Consider the following 13,918-nt stretch of genomic DNA (forward strand, 5'->3'; position numbering starts at 1 on the left):
AAATTCCAAGGTTTTTAAGGACCTGGCTGCCAGGAATAGGAGGAAAACCAAATATATTTTTTATTATAAATCATAACATCACTGTGGGCATATTGTCAAATGTAATGAATGGTAATAGCCCATGTCAAGGATTGCTTCCTAGAAATGGGAACCTGTGTCAGAATTGTGGGCTTCCGCGGAATACGTGAAACCCTGATAAAGATTCGATTTCTCCTAGGCAATTATAGCGCAGGCCGGAGCTATGAATGGGCAGTTATGGGTCAGAGAACCCATAACCGCCCAGAGAACGGCGATCGATGAAACACTTTCAGTTCGGGAAAAGGTAATAACTGCTGATCCTGAAGCAGTTAAAATAGTTTTAAAACTAGTAGTTTTAATTTGGTATCTCTCCAAAACTGGTTCTTTGGTTTCCACATCGCTTCTCTCTTTTATAGGCGGAGCCCAAGAGGAAGGTTCCGAGTCCTCCCCTGGGGCCCGGGCTTCTTAGCGTGGCGCTAAGGTGAAATTTTCATCCAAGTGTTTCCGTAGAGCCCTGGATCGGAGTCACAGCCCCGCCCTTTACCAGCGGCGGACAGACGGAGGGATACAGGTTTTGAATGGCGTAGGCGTTTGCAGGCGGTACGCTGGGTCAGAGGCATTTGTGGGGGAGGGGCGGCCAGGCCCACTGCCGCGGCGAGGGGCTCCCGACAAGGGGAAGCTCGCGCGGAGGAGGCGCCTGGGCGGCTGGGCAGCGAGTGACCACGTGGGGAAAGTGTTCGCTCCTTAAGGGGCGGGCCGTCCGGTGCCGGAGCGTTGGGGCTGCGTTTCCCGCCCTCCCCAAGGTAGCTGCGCCCTCCCGCGGCGCCACTGCGCTCCCGGGACCCGCCCCTCTGTCCCTCGCGCCAGCCCCCAGCGCGCATCTTCAGCCACCGACCTCAGGAAAGGACCGAGGACGGCCCTCGCCGCTGTCCCGGGGCTCCTTGGGCGGGACTGACCCCGGGGAGCCCCCGACTGCTTCCCAGAGCTGGGTTGGGAAGGGGACCTTAGCCCGCTGCCGCCCCCGAGCGGACCGCCAGGTGAGCGCCAGGACAGGTAGGGACCCAGGTCGGACCCTAGGTCCAGGTTGCATTCTCAGACGGGGCGCCCGGGGCAGGATTTCCTCCCCAGGCTCTGCCCAGAGGGGCGGACCCCGGGGAGTCCTGTACCTCGGCACCCCTTCCGCTGCCCCGACCCCGTGTCCTGCGCTGTCGCAGCCATCTGGGTCCCCTTCAGCCCAGAGCCACACCGCGCACGTCTGAGAGCCCCAGGTCGCCGTGCGCTTTAATGAGGTCCTCTGGCGCCCCCGCCGCCCCTCCGCGAACGCCGCCGCTCACCCTCGGGCCCTAACGCCCGCCCGGCTTGTGCTCCCGGCAGCGGCTGGAAGACGCCGCTTTCCGCCAGCCCTGAGTGGTGTTCCTTCGGGCCGGCAGCCCCCGCGCGGTCTGGGAATCAAGCCTCCGAGCGCCGGCGCCGTCTCGATTTGGCAACCGGGGCACCGTGTGTCTTTAGCTGCGGCCGCTCCTCCCAGATTAAATTTTGTTTTTGTAAATTAAGTTTTGCTGTTCAGTCACATGTTTTCACACTCCACATCTTGTTAGAGCGAGTTTAGACAGCATTTATTTACTCCCTTTTGAAAAATGGCCATACTATGAACCTGCTTTTAAAATAAATACAATTTTTAAGTATCCCAGAAACACAAAAACAAAAGGCGAGACAAAGCTTTGCAGGAAAAGTAACAGTCCTTTAAGTAGCTCCGCCCCCCGCAGCCAATTAAAAACTTCTGTAATCAAATTACTTTTCAAAAATGGCAAAAGTATCTTGTGATCCGTGGTGCATCACTTTAAACCTTTTTCTGCTTTTTAGTCCTCTGGCAGTTATTTTCAAACCTCTAATGCAAATTCTTGAATTATTTCTTAGTTTACCAATTTTTAGACAACGTCCATTAATCCCTTGCTAAAAGTAGGTGGGAACAGCTTTCACGGGCCCGCACAACTTCCTCCGCCTCTCGGTCCCCAACCGCCCTCCTCCCTCGCGGTGCCGCGGGAGCCCCGTTCGGCCTCCCGTCTTCCCCCCACCCCCACCGTGTGCGTGAGGCCGGTGCCGGGCGCCGAAAAGGCTGGGGACCGCTGCATAATCACAGAATTCCTTTTAGTTTCCCTATTGGCTACTTGTGGAACATTAAATAATGTTTAAACTGTTATTCATTGTTCTATTGAATAGGTATTGGATCTGTTGATTACCATTTTTATGAGACCTGGATGAGGAGCCTGCCTAAAAACGGTTTTTTTAAAAAAATTATATTTATTTAAATACGATTTTTATACTATCAACTTAGATATATGGTTCACAAATGAAATAGAACTGAGTCTGCCTTGTTTATTTTTTCTATGATAAAAATAATAGAATCTAGAGAGAAAAGGCAGAGCAGTGTTTTAGATTAAAGGGGAGACAGCTCTGTGAGGCCCCGACCTCGTCCGGGGGAAGGCAAAGACCATGGGGCCGTGGGAAGCGCTGTGTGCGCGCTGCCCACTGCGAGGCGGGTGCGGTCTCCCCATGTGTTGTTCAGTGGGGTCACAATGCAGACCTGCAGACTGGCCTTCCTCTTTTTTTGGAAGATACACAAGGAAGTATTTCAAGGTTCATCAAAAGCGAGAGGAAGAAACTGTGGCAGAATTGATGTTCATTTTCCTAACCTTTCAGCTTTTCAATATGAAATTTTCATGGCAAAATAGAGACAATTCAGAAACTCAGAGAGAGAGATGAAGATACGGGCACAGTGGCACAACCCGTCCCCACACAACAAGGTTCCCATCCTGATTCTGCCCCCCTTGGTCTGGCCACCTAGGGTGTGTTGAGTCCCTCCTCCCAGCCTCAGTTTGCCCAGCTGAAAAATGGCCCCTACCTCTTGGGGTGGTTTGTGAGATTCTGTGCCACTTCCCTCATCATGCCCAGAGCAGAGTCAGTGCACCGTCCACAGTGGCTGTCCATATTTTGTGAAGGGGTTTTCTTAACTACCATAGTCTGCCCACCTGCAATTAACTGCTGTTTTCATCCTCAGGGCTGTCGGCCCTCCTTGTACTCTTCTTTTCTAGAGGTGGATTTTGACCTTGGCGTGTTCTTTCTTCTTTTGAAAATTCCTCAAATGGCTCTGATCTTGCCACTGGCACACTTCGGTGTTCTGCCCTGTCTCAACCCATCACTTCCTGAACCTGTGTCCCCTTAGGCCACGTCCTCCAGTCAGAGTTCCAGTGGCCGCACGGCCCCGCACACGGAGGTGCCCACGCCACGCCAGTCCCGTAGCCGGACCTTAACTACAGCTGATCCTAGTGACAGGGTCACCGTGGCAGCTAACATTTGTCGGAGGCCAGGCCTCGGTCTTCATCACACATGATGTTCGTTACATTTAAATTAGAGTATGCCAAAAAGCCAAAGGGACTCTGCTGCCACTGCACCCACACTGTGGCCCAGACAGCAGCTGGGCGATGACAGTGAAATGCAGAGAAACGGAGAAATCCCAAACCCATTCCTGTCCGCTGGGAAAGATGGCCTTGCCCGCTGCATCACTCCCTGCTTCATCACTCCATCGAGATTTAATAATTGCACTTTTTTAGATCGTTTCTTATTTACCTTTGTGACTTTGCATGTTATGCCTGGCTGCTCTCTTTTTTATTCTGACAGCTTGTGATTGCCATGATGATAGAAAGTAGCTGAGCCCAACATCTTGGCTTCCCCTCCCCCCGCCTTTCATTTCCCATCTTCTGTCGGTTACATGGTTCCGTGCCGCACACTGTCAGGGCTGATAACATCTACAGTCTGTTCTGTCACCATATGTGGGCCTCCCATGCTTTCACTGTCAAATCTGCGGGGGCTGGGGTTTGGACAGCTTTATTGAGGTGTAATTTACATACCATGAAATTCAGCCCATTTAAGTGCACACTTCCGTGATTTTTAGTGAATTCCCAGAACGGTGCTGCCATCACCACGATTTTGAAGCATTTCTGTTGCCTCTCCAATGTCCCTCGCGTCTAGCTGCGGTCACTCTCTGTTCCCATGCCCAGCCTCAGGCAACTCCTAACCTACTTTCTGTTATCTTTAGGTGCGTCTTTTCTGCATGTTTCATGTGACTACATCATACAGTATGTGGCTTCTCTAACCTTGCATGGCTACTCTTTGGGAGTTCACTCAGACTGTAGCATGTACCAGTATTTTACTCTTTATGCTATTGAACAACAGTATTCCATTGTACGGATAGACTGCATTTTATTTATCCCTCCACCAGTCGAGGGACATGTGGATTGTTTCCAAGTTTATAATGCTGCTGTGAGCATCTACCATCAAGTCTGTGTGGACATGTGCTTTCATTTCTCTTGGGTAGATAGCCCAGGAGTAGAATTGCTGGATTTCAGGATAAGTTTATGTCTCACTCTTGTTTTTAATATTCAGCTTTTAAAAGAACTGCCTACCTGTGGGCCTAAGTGGCTGTGCCATTGCACATTCCTGCCAGCAGGGTGTGATGAGAAGGTTCCAGTTTCTGCGCATCCTCACTGGCCTTTTGAACGTTAGCCATTCTAAGGGAGCGGGAAGTGGTGTCTCGTTTTGATTTTAGTTTGCATTTCCGTAATGACTGATGATGTTGAGCATCTTTTCTTTTCTTTTTTTAAAAGATTTTATTTATTTGTCTTTAGAGGGGAAGGGAAGGAGAGAGGGAGAGAAATATCAATGTGTGGTTGCCTCTCGTGTGCCCCCTGCTGGGAACTGGCCTGCAACCCAGGCCTTTGCCCTGACTGGGAATCGAACCACAATCCTTTGGTTCGCAGGCTGGCACTCAATCCACTGAGCCACGCCAGCCAGGGCTCTTTTTTTAAAAAAACAGTCCTTTCACAATGAAAACTAATAAACAGAGCTACTGTAAGGAGAATGCCCCTAGTCCCCAGGTCAGTGGATTCCTTTTTCTCGCATTTTGTCAGAGGGACAGGACACAGATACAGGCTGGGGTGTATCATATTTGGTCCATGATTCCTTAAACAGTTTTCTGCGTATCCTGCAGTTTCTCATAGCTTTAGATTTTCCCTTTTGAGAGAAGCATTTTTCTGTTACTAATGCACCTAAGCTATTTCCTAGAATTTTGTCCTTCTTGAACGTATTCTTCCTTTTCTAACGTCCTGTGCTTGTTATCTTGAGTATCTTCTCAAATCTAAGTGTATCCAGGACCAGCTCCATAACCTGCAGGGCCCAATGCAAAATGAAAAGGCAGGCATCTTGTTCTAAAACGATTAAGGATTTTGCCCTGACCAGGGAGCACGGTTGGTCAGAGTGTCATCCTTGTAGGCCAGGGTTGTGGGTTCCTTTATCAGTCAGGGCACAAACAACAAATGCATAAAAAAGTGGAACAACACATTGCTATCTGTCTGTTTCTCTCTCTTTACCCCTTCCTTCCTTCCTCCCTCTCTCTTTCTAAAATCAGTCAATTTTTTAGCGACTTTTAAAAAAATATTGATTTATTTTTAGAGAGAGGGGATGGGAAGAAGAAAGAGTGGGAGAGAAACATCAGTGTTTCTTCTCATGTGTGTTTTCCTCTCATGTGCCCCCTACTGGGGACCTGGCCTGCAACCCAGGCATGTGCCCTGACTGGGCATCGAACCAGTGACCCTTTGCTTCACAGGAGGGTGCTCAATCCACTGAGCTCCACCAGCCAGGGCTAAAATCAATAATTTTTTTTAAATGATTAAGAATTTCAAGTTGAGGACTTCCGCCAAGATGGAGGCATAGGTGGAAACACTGTGCCTTCTCCCACAACCAAGTTTGGATACAACAAAACTTTTGGAGAACTAACACACACCCAGAGGCCAGAAAACCGAATTATACGGAAGTCCAACAGCTACGAACTGTTCAACGATCAACGAGGACAGTAAGAGGTGGAGCCAGCAGTGGAGCTGGGTCAGGCAGGGCAGACCTAGGAGCGCAGGCAGCCCAGAACTAGTCGGGGTGTGGAACAGACTGACCCAGGTCGCACATTCGCGCGCAGTGAGACGGACCACACAGGCCCCAGGGGGCAAACCCAGTGGTGGAGGGCTGACAGCGGTGGCACACTCGCGTGCCGAGGAGCGGGGCGAGTGGCCCTGGTGACGGTGGTGGCTGCGGTGCTGGTGGGGGTCGCGGCGGCGACGGCCGGTGCCGGAGGGAAGCCATTGACCCTCTTTGACCCCGCCCCCACATACGACGTCACAACCTAGCGACTGAGTTGCCCTGCTCTGGTGAAAACCTAGGGCTCCGTTCCTGCTACTTAACAGGCACAAACAGCCCAAAGGATGGCTCAAGAAGAACTCAAAGTCCCAGAGCCAATAACTCTAAGCGACCAACAGATTGCCAGGCTCTCAGAAGCCCAATTTAAAACACTATTTATCAGGATGCTCACAGAATTGGTAGAGTACAGTCACAAATTGGAGGAACATATGAAGGCTAAACTAATTGAAATGAAGGGAGATGTCCAGGAAACCAATAGCGATGGAAAGGAAACTGGGACTCAAATCAATGGAATGGACCAGAAGGAAGAACGAAACATCCGACCAGAAAGGAATGAAGAAATGAGAATTCAAAAAAATGAGGAGAGGATTAGGAACCTCCAGGACATCTTTAAACGTTCCAACATCCGGATTATAGGGGTACCAGAAGGGGGAAGGAAACAGCCACGAGTGGAAAATGTATTTGAACAAATAATAAAGGAGAACTTCCCCAGTCTGGCAAAGGAAATAGACTTCCAGGAAATCCAAGAAGCTCAGAGAGTGCCAAAGAAGTTGGACCCAAGAAGGAACACACCAAGGCACATCATAATTACATTAGCCAAGACTAAAATGAAGGAGAGAATCCTAGAAGCAGCAAGGGATAAGGGGACAGTCACCTACAAAGGAGTACCCATCAGACTGTCAGCGGATTTCTCAAAAGAGACCTTACAGGCAAGAAGGGGCTGGAAAGAAGTATTCCAAGTCATGAAATCCAAAGACCTACAGCCAAGATTGCTTTATCCAGCAAAACTTTCATTTAGAATGGAAGGACAGATAAAGTGCTTCTCAGATAAGGTCAAGTTCAAGGAGTTCATCATCACCAAGCCCTTATTATATGAAATGCTAAAGGGACTTATATAAGAAAAAGAAGATGAAAAATATGAACAGTGAAAGGACAGCAAACGCACAGTTATTAACAACCACACCTAAAACAAAAGCAAACCAAGAGGACAGCTAGATCAGGAGTGGAACCATAGAAATGAAGAGCACATGGAGGGTTAGAAACAGGGGGGTGGGAGGAGGAGAAGGGGGGAGAAGGCACAGAAAATAGCATAGATGGTAGGTAGAAAATAGATAGGGGGGAGGGTGAGAATAGTGGGGGAAATATAGAACCTAAAGAACTTGAGACACGTGGTTATAAACTAAGGGGGGGAGAAGGGGGGGAGGGAGTGTGCGGGTGGAGGGGAATGAAGGGGGGGAATAGAACAACTGTAATGGTATAATCAATAAAATATATTTTTAAAAAAAAGAATTTCAAGTTGAGTCCTGGCCAGGTGGCTCAGTTGGTTGGAGCGTCATCCCACACACCAAAAGGCTGCAGGTTTGATCCCCAGTCAGGCGCATACAGGAGGCCACTAGATATCTCTCTCACACATTGAGGTTTCTCTCTCTCTGCCTCTCTCTCTTCCTCTTTTTCTAAAATCAATAAACGTATTCTCAGGTGAGAATTTTTTTAAAAAAAGAATTTTATGTTGGCAACAGCAGAGCATTAAACCAGCATGGATCCCTTCTAAGTGGGGGGCCGTGTGTGACCGCACATGCCCGTGAAGCCTGAAGCCAGCTTTACATTCACTGATTAGGGTTTTTCCTTTAAGTTCTTTTCGGGCCTCTGAATTGTCTGTTTCCTCCAGGGGTTCATTCACTTTAGCTTTGCCTGTTTATCTTAATATTTCTCTTTCAGCCCTGGCTGGTGTGGCTCAGGATTGAGTGCCAGCCTGTGAACCGAAGGGTCACCGGTTCAATTCCCAGTCAGGGCACATGCCTGGGTGGTGGGCCAGGTCCTTGGTTGGGGGCGTCTGAAAGGCAACCGATGGGTGGATCTCTTGCACATCCATGTTTCTCTTCCTTTCTTTCTCCTTCTCTCTAGGAATGAATAAATAAAAAATCTTTAAAAATTTTCTCTTTCAGGCTGCTAATTTTTTTCAAACATCTGGTGACCCTTACTTGTCCAATCACATTTTCAAACAAGGAGCCAGGTGACCTTTTTTTTTAAATTTAACAAAGTACTCATTTATTTATTTTTTTATTTTTTATTTTTTATTTATCTTTAGAGGGGAAGGGAAGGAGAGAAGGAGAGAAATATCAATGTATGGTTGCCTCTCGTGAGTCCCCTGCTGGGAACTGGCCTGCAACCCAGGCATGTGCCCTGACTGGGAATCGAACCGCGATCGTGTGGTTCGCAGACCTGTGCTCAATCCACTGAGCTACATCAGCCAGGGCAATATTTTTTTAATTATCATACAGTAAAGTCAACTTCTTGGGCAGGGATGATACAGTTCTATGATTTTCTTTCAGTTTTATCAAGTTTAACTCATTTTTTTATGTAGCCACCACCACAGTCGGGAGACATAAATATTCCGTTACTCCAAAAAAAGCTCCCTTTATAATTACACACCAAGCCCTCACATCTTGCAACTATAGATTTGCTCTCCATCCCTATAGTTTGTCTCTTCTAAAATGTCAGATAGAATTATCATGCCTTTTCAGGTCAGGTGACATTTTTTAAAGACACTGCTGTGAGATATGGCACTGTATTATAAATGCAGTCTTGGCGTTCCACTGGTACTGCTCCCCGTGAGGGGATGGCTGAGACCCTGTCTGGAGGTGGCACTTACTGGCCTGGAGAGTCCGTCTCTGCTGGGAGCTCATTCCCAGATGCCAGGATGGGGAGGCCTGTGCTCAGGAACACCAGCCCCGGCACTTCCCAGACACTTCATGCGATTTCTCTGGACAAGAGTCATTCGGTCCTGTTTTGTTTTCCTGTGTGCGAATATTTATCGGCCTGAGACCTGTGTGGCAGGGCATGAGGGAAGAAAGAGGAATTGGGGAGGAATTGGGGAGCCAGGAGGCATGGTTTTTGCAGTGATGACGAACCTCTGTCCGCCCTCTCCCCTCTCACTGCTGAGCTGCATGCCTACCCCAGCCGAGGCCTCTTGAACCCCTGGCTTTGGGTCCAGGGCCTCTGGGGGTCCCTGAGGTTCCATTGTCCCCACCTTGAGTTCTGTCCTAGCCCCCACACTTCTGCCTGCTCTCTATCTTTCAAAAATACATCAACATCTCTTCTTGTGTTGGTGGTCTTCTTCCTGTTCACTTCCTCCCTTTTAATTTCTTTACTGTATATAGAGAGAAGGCCCTTTGAGAGGGAGAGAAGACTGCCCAGATCCAGGCCCCGCGGCACTGTGGACTGTTGTGTGGCCTTCTGTGGGGCGTTTCACCTCTCTGGGCCTTAGTTTCTTCCTGGGTGAAGATCACCTGGGATAATACACAAGTCACGAAGCAGCCGCCCCCGTTCACCCCTGGGTCTGTAGATGTCTTATCTGGGCCATACTGGGCTTTAATTTTTTTTAATGCATTGTTAACATTTAAAAATTGGGTGGTTTCTCAGTGGATTGAGCACAGGCCTGCGAACCAAAGGATCGCAGTTCGATTCCCAGTCAGGGCACATGCCTGGGTTGCAGGCCAGTTCCCAGCAGGGGATGCACCAGAGGCAACCATACATGGATATTTCTCTCCCTCTCTCCTTCCCTTCCCCTCTAAAGATAAATAAATAAAATCTTCTTTAAAAATAAATAAACATTGGGTGATTTGACATAAAAACTGGAACTGCCCGTTTCTTTTGAAAAACTGGACGATGTGGCCAAATGGGGCCCACCTTCCTTCGTGGCAGTAAATTGGGCAGAGTGAGTATTGGCACAGCATCCAAGTAGGCTGTTCTGACTTGCCAGAGTCTCCACCACTCCCTGTTCCTCCCACCTAGTCGGCCTCGTTTAGAATACAGCCTGTCTCTTGTGTGCATTTGAACTTGGGACTCCTGGGGTACTGTTTGAGAGCACCTAGGCAGGAGCAGACACTTCCGAGCCCTTATTATTATGAGACTAGCTGGGGGGCCGGGGGGCGGGGCAGAAGCCCAGATCCAGGGTTGCTTTCACCCAGAAGGGCTGCCTTTTTTAAAACCCGACCCAAAGGCTCGTGGAAGCCAGTGTGGGTCCTGATTATCAGCAGCTCTTTCTGCCTTCTTAAAGGGGGGGCGGGGCACACTGACTCTTTGAACACATAGATAATTCTGAAGAGCAAAGGATTTTAATCCTTTCTTACTGATGATTTTTATGTAAGGAAACAGGTTAGACACAATACAGGCACTACCGTCCAAGAGCAAAGAGTTCCCGTGAATAAGGGAGAATGTCAGGTAGAGGAAAACTTCCCAGAGGTATGAAAAGGAAGTCACTCGGCCTAAAATGTAAAAGATTGACAATACCAGGTGCTGGCAAAGGCAACTCTCATACGTAGTTGATGAGAATGTAAGTGGCACAATGAGAACTATTGGTGGGTTTGTTTGGGGTTTTTTTTTTTTTTGGTCAAGTGAAATATACACATATCATGTGATCCAAGAATCCCACTCGCAGGCATTTTCTCGTAAGAAATAAAGACATATGCCCACATAAACCTTGTGCGTGAATGTTCATAGCAGCTTTATTCATAATCACCTCAAATGGGAAACAACCCAAATGTCCACCACAGTGAGTACAGAAAAGGCTGTGGCGTGGCAGTTCGATGGAATACCACTCAGCAACGACGAGGCACGTACCACTGACTGACACCTGCGACAGTGCAGCTGCAGACAGTGAGCTGAAGGGAAAAAGACCCAGGGAGCATATGCTGTATTTAATCAGTCAGGGTCCAGTCAGGAGACTGAACCCACACAGTAATTTGAAGAGAGAATGCTATAGCAGGGGATTGGAGTAAGGGGTTAGCTACTAAGAAATAAAGAGAATGGCCCTGGCTGGTGTAGCTCAGTGGATTGAGCACGGGCCTGTGAAGCAAAGGGTCGCTGGTCTGATTCCCAGTCAGGGCACATGCCTGGGTTTCAGGCCAGGTCCCCAGTAGGGGATACATGAGAGGCAACCACACATTGATGTTTCTCTCCCACTTTCTCCTTCCCTTCCCCTCTCTCTAAAAATAAATTTTAAAAATATTTTTTAAAAGAAATAAAGAGAACGAATGCTAAAGAATGTAGAAACATCAGACCAAAGCAGCAGCCACTAACCCTAAAATCTAAGATAGAGACCTAAAAACAGAGGACAGTCCTGAGCTGCCCTTGACGGTTCAGGGACCCTCATCTCATTTGAAAATACTTGGCCCTGACTCACTAAAGGGCAAAGAATTCTGTGTGGTGCTGCTCCTGTGGAACCTGCTGGAAATCCACCCTCGGGAACTCACCAGAAGCCAATTCTCTGGGATGCTGGCGAAAGCAGCTCACAGGAAGTGTCTGGAACCACCTGAGGTGCCCGAGGACGGTGCCGGAGGTGCCGGCGGTACGCGGGGTGCTGCTGACTACCAGCGCGGGAGAAGCTGCTGGCCCTGGGGAACCGGGTCTGGCAGCTCCAAGCAAAACCCTTTCCTCTTGCAATGTCCCTCTGGCTCCCCCTACCGGAGAAAGTTAACATCACGTCAGCCAGTAAAGGGGAGAGATGGTCAGGGCCAAACTCCAGTTTAGCACCTTGGAGCTGTGAGGCAGTAAATCGATAAATGGCACACCATATGACTCCGTTGATATAAAATTCTAGAAAAAGAAAATCGAATTTATAGTGACAGAAAGCAGATTAGTGGTTTCCTCGGAGTAGGGGTTGGGGTTGACGGCAAAGGGGTAAACGCTTTCAAGTGACAAGATGCTCTGTACTTTGGTCGTGATGGTCACACACTTCACACTGTTGTTAAATTTTTAAGTACACGCTTGAAACGTCTGCATTTTACCAGATGTAAATAATACATCGATAAAGGTATTTTCATTTTTAAAGCTTCATTCTGGGAAACAGGACTCCCGTGCAAACGTAAATGGAAAGATGGCGCGTGCTCGCTCACACAGCAGAAATGCGCCCAGAAGCCCGCAGACGCTGGTGAACAGGTCTCCAGCGGGGTCGTTGCCCCGCGGCTTGGTGGCTTGGTAGGGGATACCTACCCAAGGATTCTCCCCTAGGAGCTCAAGTTCAAGAGGCGCGCTGTGGAGAGTTGGCAGAGCTTGGGTATCCACTCCCCTCCCCCACATCCCCTCTCCCCGAGGTGAATCCACAGAGGGCATCTCACCACAGGTTCCTAATTCTTTTAGATGCTCAAATCTGTATCCAGGGAGCTAACAGTATTTGTTGTTTTATGACCATTGGGTCTTATTCCTTGAGACCTGAGCAGGCTTGGGTGTCTTTGTCCTTCACTGCCTTTGTCAGTCCTTTGAGGTAGAGAAGTAGTCATCCCGGTATTACAGACAAGATTCGGAAGTCAGCAACGTACCTGAGAGACCACCTGTCCTGGAAGAGGCAGAACCAGGATTTGAACCCAGAAAATCTGCCTCTATAGTGGGAGCTCTTGACCACCACCCACCCGGCTGGGGACAGTAGCCCAGGATCTAGAAACCCTCAGATTCTGCCCTCGCCAGAAGGGTCCTAATAGGCTTTATGGATATTGAATCTTTGTCAGCTGGGTCTTTTTACCCTCATGGTTTTATTATGAGAATTGTGGAGCATAAAGAAAGTTGAAATAATTATGCAGTGAACAAACACTCCTAAGAACGGAACACGATGATAACACCCGTATTTTTTTTACCCTGATACTGACATAGTACTATTCATAGTAACAGTTTGTTCAGTCTTCCAAATTCCTAAAGCAAAATAAAGTTAGTGAAATGAGTCCTGACTAGTGTGGCTCAGCTGGGCATTGTCCCACAAAGCAAAGGGTCACCGGTTCAATCCCTGGTCAGGGCACATGTCTGAGTCCCCAAATGGGACATGAGCAACAAGCAACCCATTGATGTGTCTCTCACACAACAGTGTTTCTCCCTCTCTCCCTGTCTTCCCCTCTCTCTAAAAAGAAATAAATAAAATCTTTTTTTAAAAGTTAGTGAAATGACATTTCAAGTACTAAAATGTGGGAATATCACATCGACTAAAATTACATAGATAAATATCTGAGTTATACATTATTCTAATAACAGCTAATAAAATTTTAACATCAACTACAATAAAGGTGCTAGAGTTAGTAAAGATTAACTAATATAATTAATCAAGTAAAAAGTGAAAGTTTAATGAATCATGAGCCTTGAAAATTAAATTGTATAAATATTATTTTTGAATTCTCACCCAAGGGTATATTTATTGATTTTTAAAAATTTATTTATTTTTAGAGAGAGGGGAGGGGAGGAAGAGAGGGATAGAAACATCAATGTGTGGTTACCCCTGGTGCGCCCCCTACTGGGGCTTGGCCTGCAACCCAAGCATGTGCCCTGACTGAGAATGGAACCTCGAACCCTTTAGTTGACAGGCCAGCACTCAATCCACTGAGCCACACCAGCTAGGGCATATTTATTGATTTTTTAAAGAGAGGGGCAGGTGAGGGGGTGTGGGAGAGAGAGAGAAACAGCAATGTAAAAGAGAAACATCAACCAGTTGCCTCCTGCCCATGTCCTGACTGGGAATCAAACCCACAGCCTAGTATGTGTGCCCTGACCAGGAATCAAACCTGCCACATTTTGGTGTACAGAACAGCGCTCCAACCAACTAGGACACTGAGCCAGGGCTCCAGTTGTATTCCTGGGACCCTGCTTTTCATGACTTTGAATATTCCTTGCCAGT

At 48.1% G+C, this 13,918-nt stretch overlaps 1 long non-coding RNA gene across 1 annotated transcript; it reads left to right on the forward strand.

Moving 5' to 3' along the window:
- Positions 1–971: 971 nt before the first annotated feature.
- On the forward strand, positions 972–12,234 carry LOC118976310 (uncharacterized). The gene is made up of 3 exons (XR_005064249.1): positions 972–1,055; positions 4,462–4,576; positions 12,095–12,234. It is a non-coding gene; the product is annotated as an uncharacterized LOC118976310 (long non-coding RNA).
- The last annotated feature ends 1,684 nt before the right edge of the window (positions 12,235–13,918 follow it).

Source organism: Sturnira hondurensis, unplaced genomic scaffold, assembly GCF_014824575.4.
Source record: "Sturnira hondurensis isolate 20B ecotype Veracruz unplaced genomic scaffold, ASM1482457v3 Scaffold0020884, whole genome shotgun sequence".
Classification (NCBI taxonomy): Eukaryota; Metazoa; Chordata; class Mammalia; order Chiroptera; family Phyllostomidae; genus Sturnira; species Sturnira hondurensis.